Below are 13,045 nucleotides of genomic sequence, written 5' to 3' on the forward strand. Positions count from 1 at the left end.
ATATTCTAATAAATGTCTGTCATTTAAATATAAAAATATATATGTAAATATTTTATAAGAATTTTGCATTCATACTTTTCTGCTACCTTTTAACTACATCCAGATAAAACTGTAGTCAAAGTTTGGAAGATATTTTTGTTCTTTCTCAACACATCATAAATTTGTAAATATTGTTTCTAACTGTTATGAGCTTAAGGGAAATTTTGAAAAACACAGGTCATGTTTTTACTTTTAGAATGTTTAGTCTACGCAAAAGATATGTCGTTTAAAGATTCAAAGCCTTAAACAAGCCCAGGGGAAATAATTATCTTTCTAGAATATTTATCTTTCTGAAATATTTCTGTCCCATTAATATTGGTATATATCTGGGCTTGCTTACAAATATTGCAATAAAGGTATTTAAGAAAGGAAATAAGGGCCCGGAGAGATAGCACAGCGGCGTTTGCCTTGCAAGCAGCTGATCCAGGACCAAAGGTGGTTGGTTCGAATCCCGGTGTCCCATATGGTCCCCCGTGCCTGCCAGGAGCTATTTCTGAGCAGACAGCCAGGAGTAACCCCTGAGCACCGCTGGGTGTGGCCCAAAAACCAAAAAAAAAAAAAAAAAAAAAAGAAAGGAAATAAAAACAATAAAAATAAATCTATTGCTTAATCTGTAACTGAAGGCTTATTCATCAAACATGGATTAATGTTTATCATGTCTTTAGTTCTAGAGAGTTTCAGGTTTCCTGGCGGACATGTAGAAAAATTAATGACAAAAGGCCACATTCTTCTCCCTTTGAATTCTCCATGGTTTACTTTCAAGAATTAGATGCTAAATGGAATCCAAGAACACAGGTACATGTTCAATATTAATTTTTAGTGTAGTGTTTTATATATGTATATATACACACATATATGTATATATCTAAATATATTTAGAGCCAAACTTTTACTTCAAAGTATAATGTTATTTGTGGGTGCTTAATTCCAATATTTTAATGACAAAACGAAAATGCTCTATTATCTTGTTTTCAACAAACTTTCTGCAAAATTAATGGAATGGAAGTATCTCTATACATTGTCATAAGTGACTTACAAAAATTATCAAAATAGTACAGTATATAAGGCATTTGCTTTGCATACTGTTAACCAGGGTTCAATTCCTGGCGCAACCTATGATCCCCAAATACCTCCAGAAGTGAGCCTCTTGAGCATAGATCAGGATGGACTCTAGGGACCACCAGGAATGACATCAAAATAAAAGCAAACAAAACAAAAAACCAACCTGCAGTGATTAATTTTTTATTTATTTAGGCATCTACTGAGACGTTATTTGATGCTCAAATATCTTTATACCAAAGACTCGATGATGATGTGACTCTAAAAATCATTTCGAATGATTTTCTGCTGTTTCATGTTTATCTATCTGATGCTATCACTGTCAAGTGTGTAATAGTGTTGTCTTTTTTTTTTTCCTGCTTCTTGCTGACCTTATCTTTTAAGTATTCTGATTATTCTTGAACCAGTAGCTTAAGGATAGATGCAAAAGTGATGAGAGTCTGATTTCGCTTTGGCTTTTATTATCTGATACCCACAAGGAAATAAAGCTTTGATCTACTTCCTAGGAAAGTTAATCCCAGTGATTATGCAGAGATGTGTGCAGTGGTAGCTACAGGGATATACATCTTTAATCTCTTGGTGTTGAATACTTAATCCAGTTTGGATTCTTGGCAAGGAGATTTAAAGAAAGAACAAAATAATTACACTCTTCATGGGCTTTGTTTTCTGGAATGAATATTTGGTAGCTCTGCTTGCTCAGTTTAATGAACGTGATTAGGAAAATAGATTTGGGTTTATTTAGACTGAGGCAAAAGTGATAATTTTTATAGTTCCAAATGGAAAACTTAAACTATGTCTATTTATTACAGAACATTTTTTTTATCATTCATCTTGTCAGAGTGAAGATTGATTAGGGAATACATGATTTCTAGTGAAGTAATTTAGTAACTATTCTGGAGCTGGAAATTGTATTTAAAAGTGTGAAATCAACATTCTGTGAATAAACAGAAACTTTATATACTGCTCTCGGCCATGGAATAGACACTAAATTTGGATAGAACAGTTTTGTTCTATAAAAAGTTCTTGGGAAAGAGTGGTAGTTCAAAGGGTTGAGTGCATGCTTTGCATTTAGGCCTGGTTTCCATTTCTGGCACTACATTGTCCTTTGAGCAGAGCTGGGTATTAGCCCTAAAAACAGAACTGGAAGTACTCTCTGATGCTACCAGGTATGATCCTCAAATTTAAAATAGATAAATAAAGGTATATAAATTAAAATATGCTAAGCCAAATGCATTCATTTATAAAAATGCTACTCCAAAGACATAAAAAAATGAGGCTTGGTAGTAGTACATATCTTGAATGTGTGAGGCTCTAGTTAAGTGGGTCTCAATTTTGATTCTGCAATGTCACCCCTAAGTCCCAAGTACACCTCTCAAGTAAAATACAATCCCCCAGCACTACAATTGCAAAAAAAAATGTTATTCAACGTGTACTCTATTGAGAAAACATAAATTCAGTCAGAATGTGCTTAAGTCAGTTTTATTTATTAGCCTATTTGTTAATTTTATACATAATATTTCTATTTTGCACATTCACATTTGTAAGGTAATTAAAAAATGAGAATAAAAAACAGATATAATTAACCTAAAATAAAAAATTTGTATCTATGTTGCTTCAATATAGTAGATACATATGTTAGTGTCTTTCCTAATTAACTTTATTTATGTAATTTTCTTCAAGTTGTTCCATATTATGTTGAAGTATAATCTTAGACCTGTATAATGTATCAAGTCTATTACCACAATTTACACTAATTTACACACCTGCTCCTCTGATTTTTTTATTATAACATCGAAACTTTTACTAAAATCTGAAGTGAAATAACAATCTTATTTTTCGTGTCAAATCTTTCTTCTTAAAGATTTGTAAAAACAGAAACAAAGAGCATGAAAACAGTTCTCCAACAGTTTGCTTGCTCCTGGGATGGACGTAGGGGTAAATCGAGGAAGGGAAGATTGTCATAATGGGGGAAGGATGTGGTCAACCTGGAAGAGTTTGGGGAGCTCAAAGGGGTAGGTGCTCAAAGGTAAAGTGATATGCATGATACCCTATCAGCAACAGTACTGCATTCCACAGAACTTAAAAGGAAAGGGTTTGGGTTAGGGTAGGAAGGAGAAAAAGAAAAAATGGATGCCAGACAGGCAGGCTGGTGCTGGGAGGTAGAGGAAAACTGGAGGCATAGATGAAGGAAAGTGGACATTGGTGAATAGATTGGTGTTAGAAAATCGTATGCCTGGAATTCAATCATTAATAACCTCACAACTTTGTGATTCACTACGATTCAATTAAAATAAATAAATATGGGCCAGAGCGATAGCACAGTTGTAAGGCATTTGCCGTGCTGTGGCCAACACAGGACAGACATCGGTTGGAATTCGGGCATCCCACATGATTTTTCCCCAGCCTGCCAGAAGCGACTTTTGAGCACAGAGCCAGGAGCAACTCCTGAGCGCCGTCAGGTGTGACCCAAAAACTAACTAACTAACTAACTAACTAACTAACTAACTAACTAACTAACTAACTAACTAACTAACTAACTAACTAAATAAGACCTGTTAGAAGTTAACTCTGAAAAAACTAATTAATGTCCAAGTGCTAGTGCAGTGAATAGGGTGCTTATTTTGCAAGAAATCTTACTAGCGTTTGATCCCTGACACCCATTATGATCCTCTGAGCTTACCAGGAATGATTGCTTAGCATAGCCCAAAAAGTGAAAGTGAAAACAAACAAACAAAAAAGAATGAAATCAACTCTGATATCAGAACATGGATAAGTAAAATATTATGCAGGTTTCAGTTATGTTTACCTAATAATCCATAGTTTTTAAAATTGCTATACAATGGGAATAATAATGACAACCTTTAGAGATTCTTTTCAGTTATTTATTTTAGCAATGAAGAGTATTTCAGTTATCCAACTTAAATGGTCGCTAACTTAACGGGTCTTTTCCCTTCCTTTTTTTTCCTTAAGTAATGGATTTCTTTTTCTTTGCAGATTGAAACACCCACATTTTGTGATTTGATTTTGATATTATGTAAATATGTCTGTTTCAAAAAAGATAAAAACTAATTTTCAGAACTTGTCTTGGAAATATATCAAATGGCAACAGATAAATAGTTGACAGTTGAATAAAAGCTTTCTGCATAGGGTTCAGAGAGAAGATAAGATGCTTGCCTTCCATGCAATCATCTCAGGTTTGATTATTGGTTTGATCACCAGCACCACATATGAACTTCAGAGCACTGAACACACCTTTATGGTCCCCAAAACAAAAATATAAGGTTGTGTTGTTATTTGAGGAAATGCAATTGTATTTTATTTATTTAATTTATTTTTATTTATATATTTATTTTGATTTGATTTAATTTGAGTTGATTTAATTTGATTTTATATTTACTTACTCGTTTGTTTTTGATTTTGAGTCTCATGTGGTGATGCTCAGGGCCTACTACTGGCTTTGCACTTAGAAATCAGAGAACCATATGAAATACCAGTGATTAAACATAGGTTGGCTTCATGCAAAGCAATTGCTTTACCATTTGTACTCTGTTAGTCTTTCTCATTTTATATTTTATATCTTGTCAAAATTTATTTTTAGGGATTCTTGAAACTATTAACATGCCCTGTGGTTTAAATAAAACTAAGGAGTGGTCTCCAAAATTTCCAAGAGGTTTCCAACATGTGCACACATAATTTAAGTATTATTGAGACTGAATTTTTATAGGTCATTATAAAAGAATAATTAAATCAGCAATTTCTTTCTTTTTCCTTTGGCTTTTGGATCACACCCGGCAGCGCTCAGGGGTTACTGCTGGCTCTGGGCTCAGAAATCACCCCTGGCAAACATGGGGGACCATATGGGATGCTGGGATTCGAACCACGGTCCTTCTGCATGCAAGGCAAATGCCTTACCTCCATGCTATCTCTCGGGTCCTCAATCTGCAATTTCAATAATACCAATTATTTTTTAAATTGGAAAAGGTACTCTCTAGAAGTGCTCAATGAGTAGTTGCATGGTCCTGGTTAAAGCTCAGCCAAGTGTCTAAAGGAAAGTGGAGCTCAAGGACCACTTGATGTAAGGAAGGGGTCAAACTCTGGGTGTCAACATGAGCGCCAGTCCTTTGAGCTACTTTCAATAATCCTGTTGTGCTTTTGAAATGAATTGATTAAACAGAGAGACAAAAATATAAATTGTAATCTGCTCTAAATATTCCCTATAGTAGATACTTGCTTTTGTGCTATTCTAACTCAGTACAATGGAGATTTATAGAGGCAAGTGACCTCGGTACTTGATTATTCAGGAACTTTCCCAAGACTGGAGAGAATAAAATTCTAAGCAGAAATTTTCATTTTTTTCTAAAATCTTCTCTTCTAATTCCCCCTTAAAGGTAAAATAAAAATTGTAGGTGACTCCTGACAGAGGTAAAATCATTCTCTTTTCTTGATTCATTCTTTTGGCTAATGGGACTCAATGTGTGTGGAAAGTGGTTCTATTTGGAGAGAAAAGGGAGCTAGTAGAAAATGGTGGTTTCAGGTCTAAGAAAAAGAAGCAAAGTGTCAGGTAAAAGAGATTTAGCTTCATTCCTAAAATATTTACTAACCCAAAAGTAAAATAAGTTCATTGACCAGGTGAGCACCAACTCTTGCTATAAAATCTCCCGGAATCACACTTCAAAGTGATTATTTGGATATTTTTCTTCTTTTAGTTTGCATACTGCAATGTCTTTAGTATGTCAGATTTCCAGGTCATTTCTGTGAGAATTTTTATCAATGTCATTCGATAGAGTGTAAAGATCTATATGGGCCCTACAATAGCTTGTTATTGATGCAGGATGTGATAAGGAGTTGGTGGGGCCTAGAATTTTAGTCAAACAAGTTATTAAGCATATTTTAGTTCACTTGAGGCAGATATGTGTGGTGGCATGCACACACATCTGTGCGAATATATTAAGCAATAAGACTCTGATTATCCCCTGAATGCTGATAAACACTTCAAAGACAGGCTGCTTTGCATTGCAGTTATTTAGTACTTTTAGACTTTGCATTAATCTGAGCTATATGAACACATATAAATATTTGATATGGAAATGAATTATGAGTGGTCAGAGTTGTTCTCATTTTCAAAATGACTTGAGATTTTTGTGGATTATTTATTCTATAAAATGTAATATATATATATATATATACAATAATATAGTGCACTGAGGCATAGTATTCTCATATCAGGAGCCATGTTGTTAGAATATAAATACTGATTGAATGAGATAACTGGTACAAAATGTGTTAATTTAATTTATATATTTTGTTTGTTTGAGAGCCACACTGGGTGATGGCTTAAGGGTTACTCCTGGCTCTGAATCCAGGCTTATTCCTGGCAGTTCTTGGGGTATATATGAGATGATGGGGATCAAATCCATGCCAACCCATTCAAGGCAAATGCCCTACCCTCTGTGCTATTGCTCCAGCCCCCATATGTGGTAATTTTGGATTTTAACTTCAGGGCCAGAAAGACAGGTCAATGGGCTAAGCATATACTTTGCTAAATTTCAGACACTACCAGGGTCACTTCCAGGAACAATCCCTGAGCTGGGACTAGCTCCTAAGTGCCACCCAGTGTGCCCCCCAAAACACACAAATGCACACACACACACACACACACACACACACACACACACACATTTGAGTGCAGGCTTTGAGCTGATGGTGCTTGGGGACTACCCTAGAGTGTGCATTCTAGGCTTCTTCCAAGTGGTGATCAGGAAGTACAGTGCTGGGAAGTGTCTGTTACTGCCTCTCTTGGTCCATTGCAATTTAAAAATGAACCCTGAAAAATTCAAATTCTTTGATTTGTTCCATCTTTAAGAATACTTTTGTATTAAAAAATGTCTCATGTGGAAGTATTAATTCACTTTTTACAATATTATTTCAAAATATTTCTTGTGGCTAAGAAATGCATTTTAGGTAAGTAGCTTCTTTATTTCCATCTCACCTTTTTGATAAAACATGAAAACTTCCTTTTTCTCCTTTGTATCAATGTCACATGATCTAAAAATTAATATTTGATAGGTTACATCAAACATAGTCAATTTGTAGAAATGGAAATATAGGCACTGCTCTGATCTCTAGCATGGACCAAAACAAAGAACAACTTTTAACACTTTCAGATATGGCAAAATCTTTCTCATTCTTATTCATAACAAAACTCTAAGTTAATTTTGCAAATGTGTCATAATACTTGTCCATGAGAAGAGCAAAACTAATTCTAGTTATTTAAAAGACGAAGTAATAAATAAGACAGTTCCCAACAAATAATGATTGCATACAAAAATGAATTATATGGATGAAAATCCTAATACTCCAAATATATGTTTTCCCCTTTTAAGTAGTTAAGCAGAATTTTTATTTGATAAGTTAATTAATTCACATTATTTCATTTTATAGAGCAAGAAGGGTGGGATTTTCCAGCATCTGTCTGTATGGCCATTATTATTCTTTCCTCCATCACACTCTATAATCCATCACTAACATCTGTAACTCCATTGGTAGCTCTCTGAAGCATGTCAGTACAGATGCCTCAGAATATTGTTTATCTATTTTTCAACTCCTTCACATCTGATTCCTCTATATCATGTGAGGCAAACTCAACCATAATCTCAGGACACTTATCCTAAACTACATCCTTTGCTTTCATTTCATTTTTCTAAATTGCCCAATTATTCTTTTTAATTTCAGATTTATAGTTATCAATAACCTTCACTTCTTTTTGGGAGTAGGATAAGTGCTTAAATGAATATTTGTTCAATTGAATTATTGAAAAACAATCTGCCAAAAGCTGGACCAGTTTATATATCTACTTCTTAACTTTTAAATTGTATATAATTAATATACCTTTATATTCACATGGCATTTTCTTTGACAATGGCTTGTGAGATATATTTAATAATTATGTACAAATGCAGAGTATGTTGTCAGACAAATGGAAGTTAAGCTATGACTCCACACCAGCTCTATAATCTTGAACTTGTTTCTTCTCTCAAGAGGGCAGTTTTTTCTTATATATAAAAATGATGTTACTTCATTTTATGAAGATTATATGGCATAATTCATGCAAGGTAATTTGCTTATGAGTAAACAGTTAAGATAATAAGAATAAATAAAGTTTTATTGTACCTAACTCACAGGTTGCTATTTATTTATTACATTTATTAATTCATTGGTTCCTCACCAAAGTGCAGGGAAGTGGGCATTTTTCTTCCCCTTTTTTCAGCTTAGTAAACTAAAGTTAGAAGAGCTAATTGTCTTTGCAAAGTCAGAGAACGTGAAATATGTTTAAAGTATGAGTAAACTAAGGTTTCTGACATTTGCGTTAACCTTTTGATTGAATAGTCTCTCAAGGCTTATGTCGTTCAATATGGTGGAAAGAATAATGAAAACCAAGATTCGCTCCTGGATTATTAGAAGGTTTACTCACTGATGGCTCACTTTATTTTTTGCTATTGATCTTAACTCAATTTTATTTTATTTTATTTTATTTTATTTTATTTTATTTTATTTTATTTTTTTGGTTTTTGGGCCACACCCGGCAGTGCTCAGGGGTTACTCCTGGCTGTCTGCTCAGAAATAGCTCCTGGCAGGCACGGGGGACCATATGGGACACCGGGATTCGAACCAACCACCTTTGGTCCTGGATCGGCTGCTTACAAGGCAAATGCCGCTGTGCTATCTCTCCGGGCCCTCAATTTTATTTTTTAATATTATTTTTGGTTTTGGGACCATACTCAGCTGTGTTCAGGGCTTAATACATAGTGGTTCTGCACTGTGGATCATTCCTGGCATTGTTCCAGGTCATTGGTTCCAGGGATAGAACCTAAGTTGACTGTATGCAAGACAAGAAAGTGCCTTACCCACTGGATTATTTCTTTGACCCTCCCCCCTTAATTAAATATTCTTATCTATTTAAAAAATTATGTAGCAAGTAACCTTTATTTGTCTTCCAAGTCTCTGCTTTTTTTGGGAATTTCCCCTCCCAAACAATTCCAGAAAGACTATCAGTTACACAGCCAATAATTCCACTGCAGAGCCTCCAAATAGGGTGATTAGTTCAGAGTTGAGCATAAAAACTGACACAAACAAGGTTAGAACATTTTTCCTATATGCACACTGTATAGCTTCAGAAAAAGGAATCTTTTTTTAAATTACTAAAATATAAATTGGTAATAAATCAAGAAAGCATTGTTATTAGATTCATCTCTCTAACCAGGTAAAGAAATTCTGGTATGTGTGTGTTGGTTTAATTTGATCATATTTTGGTTCCTGGATCCAGTTATATATTAAGTCAGTCTACTTTTTTTTTGTCTTGTTTTTGGGCCACACCCGGTGATGCTCAGGGATTACTCCTGGCTCTTTGTTCAGAAATCGCTTCTGGCTTGGGGGACCATATGGGACGTCAGGGGAGTGAACTCTATGGCCTGTCCTAGGTCAGCACGTGCAAGGCAAACACCCTACTGCTTGTACCACCATTGTGTCCCCGAGGTAGTCTACTTTTATAGTTGTGAGTCACTAAAGTACTTTTCTTTCTTTACTTAAGTTTAAGTTTTTTTGTTTGTTTGTCACTGGCTAGAAAAGTAATTCCTATTTACATAGATACTAAGAAAATGGGGCCAGAGAGTTAGCACACTAATAAGGTGTTTGTCTTGCATGCAGCCTACCCAGGATAGATCCAGGTTTGATTCCTGGCATCTCATATGGTCCCCCACTCCTGCCAGGCATGATGTCTAATCACAGAACCAGAAGTAACCCCTGATCACCAGTGGATGTGGCCCCCCCAAAGGAAATATTTTCACTTAAAGCCATAACATTCAATAATTATATATCTTACCATACTCTCATAGTTCTAAAACAGGACAGGTATCAAAAAATATATTTAAACTTTTGTCATATGCAGTTCAGAATAATGGTTATACTTAGAATTAGAAACATAAATTTAAATAACTATTGTTTCTTGGTTATTGATATTTTTGATCTAGATTAATTAAAAGACTATTATTGGCTTAGATATTGTCTAACCTGACTTCTGAATCTTATTTGAAAAGCTAGCACTAAGTGGTTGAGTGATCCAATAGTAGTGGTTTGCTGGGTAATAGTATGTAGGTATTCTGAAATTGACAAGCAGTAAATTTTTTGAATGATAAGTACAAAGATAAGTGAATTTGCAACTATTTCTCTCACTCTAACAGGGCCAAGAATTTCAAATGAATTCTCAGAGAGAAGTAGTGGAATGGTTCCCTCACCAGAGAAGAGATCCATTCTCTATTACACCCATACATACAATACAATTTCATATTTACATAGATGAAAAGATACTCAGATACAACGTGTGAACAACATTAAGAAAATAGATATGAAAAATTCTTTCAGTTTGATAGATATCTACTCTTTCTTACCTCAGATTATATTAACATACTTAGCCCCAATTGGAGAAATCCTATCATTAAAAATCCACAATTAAACCTCCAAAAGAAAGCAATCCCTTTTAATATGTCCCATGTCCCAGGAAGTGCGCATTGTCTCATAATTCACTTAACAAACTATGAGACAACTCATATCGTCACCCCATTATATAGAGTAGGAAATCGAGATTTAGAAAGTTAAACTTGCCAAAGTCTCATACCTAGAAGGTATTGAAAGGTCTTCTGGCTTTAAACATTCACCTTTAATCATTGTGCTATGCTACCCCTCCAGATCTAATTAGTTTTGATGATTAAAACACAGATATGTCCTCTCCAACAAAGGAGGGAGTAAATTGTTGAACTGAGTTAGTGTAATTTCAAGAGAACAAGAGAGAGTAAGAGAGAGTTAGAGAGAGAGAGAGAAAGAGAGAGAGAGAAAGAGAGAGAGAGAAAGAGAGAGAGAGAAAAAGAGAGAGAGAAGAGTTTGTGCATAGTACATGGTAAAGAATCGGGACATAAACATTTAGGAAGCTAATACTGGAAAAAAAAAAAAAAAACAAGACTAAAACACACAGCCCCTTCCTTCCCAAATGATAAATCCTTTCCATTTACTGTGACTTGGACCATTTCATGTAAAGTCTATGTTTAACATAAACTCATAGTTTCATAACTCAAACCTGCTTGGCTGCATGTATAATTCTTAGGCCTCTTGCCAGCCTGAAACTGAGTGATGCTGCCAGCGACACCAAGGCAGTGCAAGCTGCTGCCTGCCAAACGTAGCTGCTGAAATCTAGCAGCAGATTTAGTGTTTCCTGTAGAGGCTTTCTGAGAAGAAAAGTTCCCAGCTTGTTTGTATATGACTAGCTTATGTTTCCATGATGCCTTGAACCATGGCTTTCTTGGGGTCATTTCACTTCATAAACATTGTTCTGCCTCTATAGGGACTCAGCTGCATTCACACAGTTGTGCTTATGGAAACAATGCCATCTGATTTGTAAGTGGAAAATATATTGTTTATGATTAGCTTATAAAAGGGACTTTTTAGAGTCACGCAACAGATTAAGGCAGTGTTTAGTGCAACATTCATCGTTTATAAAGGTGATGGAGACAAGGTAACCCTCGTTGATGAGATAAAGCCTTAGAAGTCTTAAAATGTGGGAGGTCTTTGCAAGTACAGGCAATGCACTACGCCGAACAACACACACACTGTATTAGCTGCTCACATCTGTCGCTAGGCTCAAGCTGAAATAGTGATGGAGTCTCTTAGAGTTAGAGATTCGTTCCCAATGGCCTCGCTCCAAATAGTTATATAAGCTTTGGGGAATAGCTTCAATGTGATCGCACATGTGGTTCCTTTTTATGACGTCAATTGAAGAGCTGATTCAACATTACTGAAGCTTGGAATTCGAGCTCAGTTATTTCTTTAAAACTTCAGAAGTTGCCATTTTTCTTTATGCCATTTTTCCAGTTTGAAGAATTTATTACTTAACTTTCAATTAAAATATGGTTATGTAACGAATTGCACACTTTTTTTTTTACTAACAAACTTGTTGATGGATTGAGAAATGATTTTTGTTGATACAGGTAAAATCTGTTGAAAACTCTAGGTCGAATATATTTTTGCTGTCTTATTAGGATTCAACACTTCTTAATTCTTGGTTTTGCTTATTGGTAACGCCCTTTGCTAAAATGTAAGCACCACCAGGAAAGGAGTCTCTACTGCATCCAGAGCTAAATCATAAGTAACCATGGCAATTAGTTATTTAACACATATATTTCAGGTTTGGGGGAGATTGCTATGTAGGCAGGAAAACATGTTTTGCATGTAAGAGGCCCCGATTCTATCCCTGGTACTACTTCCTCCCCTCAGAATCCTTGGTGTGGTCCTGAGTATCTGAGCACTGCTCTGATAGCAAATAACTAAATGTTTCACATGAATGAGCAAGTATGAGATTAAGTCTTATACGCATATAGTTTTTAGATCTTCATATCAAATCATTAAAACATTAAAACTATTAAAGTGTGTGATGTTTTCATTTCCATTTTACTGATGAGGAAAATGAAGCTTTAAGGTCATATGGTAGATAATTTGCAAAACCTGGATTTAAGTATAAAGACTTTGTCTCCAATCTGCATGTTTCTAATCTCTGGTTCATGCTTTTCTGTTAAGCAAATTTAGTCCTAGCCTGAATGACAAAATATATGCTTTCTTGTGAATAAAAAAAAGTCAGAGAGAAAGAGAGAGAGAGAGAAAAGAGATAGGAGAGAGAGAGAGAGAGAGAGAGAGAGAGAGAGGTGGCATGGGAAAGGTGTTAGAGTGGGAATTGATAGTAATGGTTCTTAGAATTTCAGTTGTCTGTCATTATACAAGTTTATATGCTTTCTTGTGAATAAAAAAAGTCAGAGAGAAAGAGAGAGAGAGAGAAAAGAGATAGGAGAGAGAGAGAGAGAGAGAGAGAGAGAGAGAGAGAGAGAGAGAGGTGGCATGGGAAAGGTGT

This window comes from Suncus etruscus, chromosome 11 (genome assembly GCF_024139225.1).
Source record: "Suncus etruscus isolate mSunEtr1 chromosome 11, mSunEtr1.pri.cur, whole genome shotgun sequence".
Taxonomy (NCBI): Eukaryota; Metazoa; Chordata; class Mammalia; order Eulipotyphla; family Soricidae; genus Suncus; species Suncus etruscus.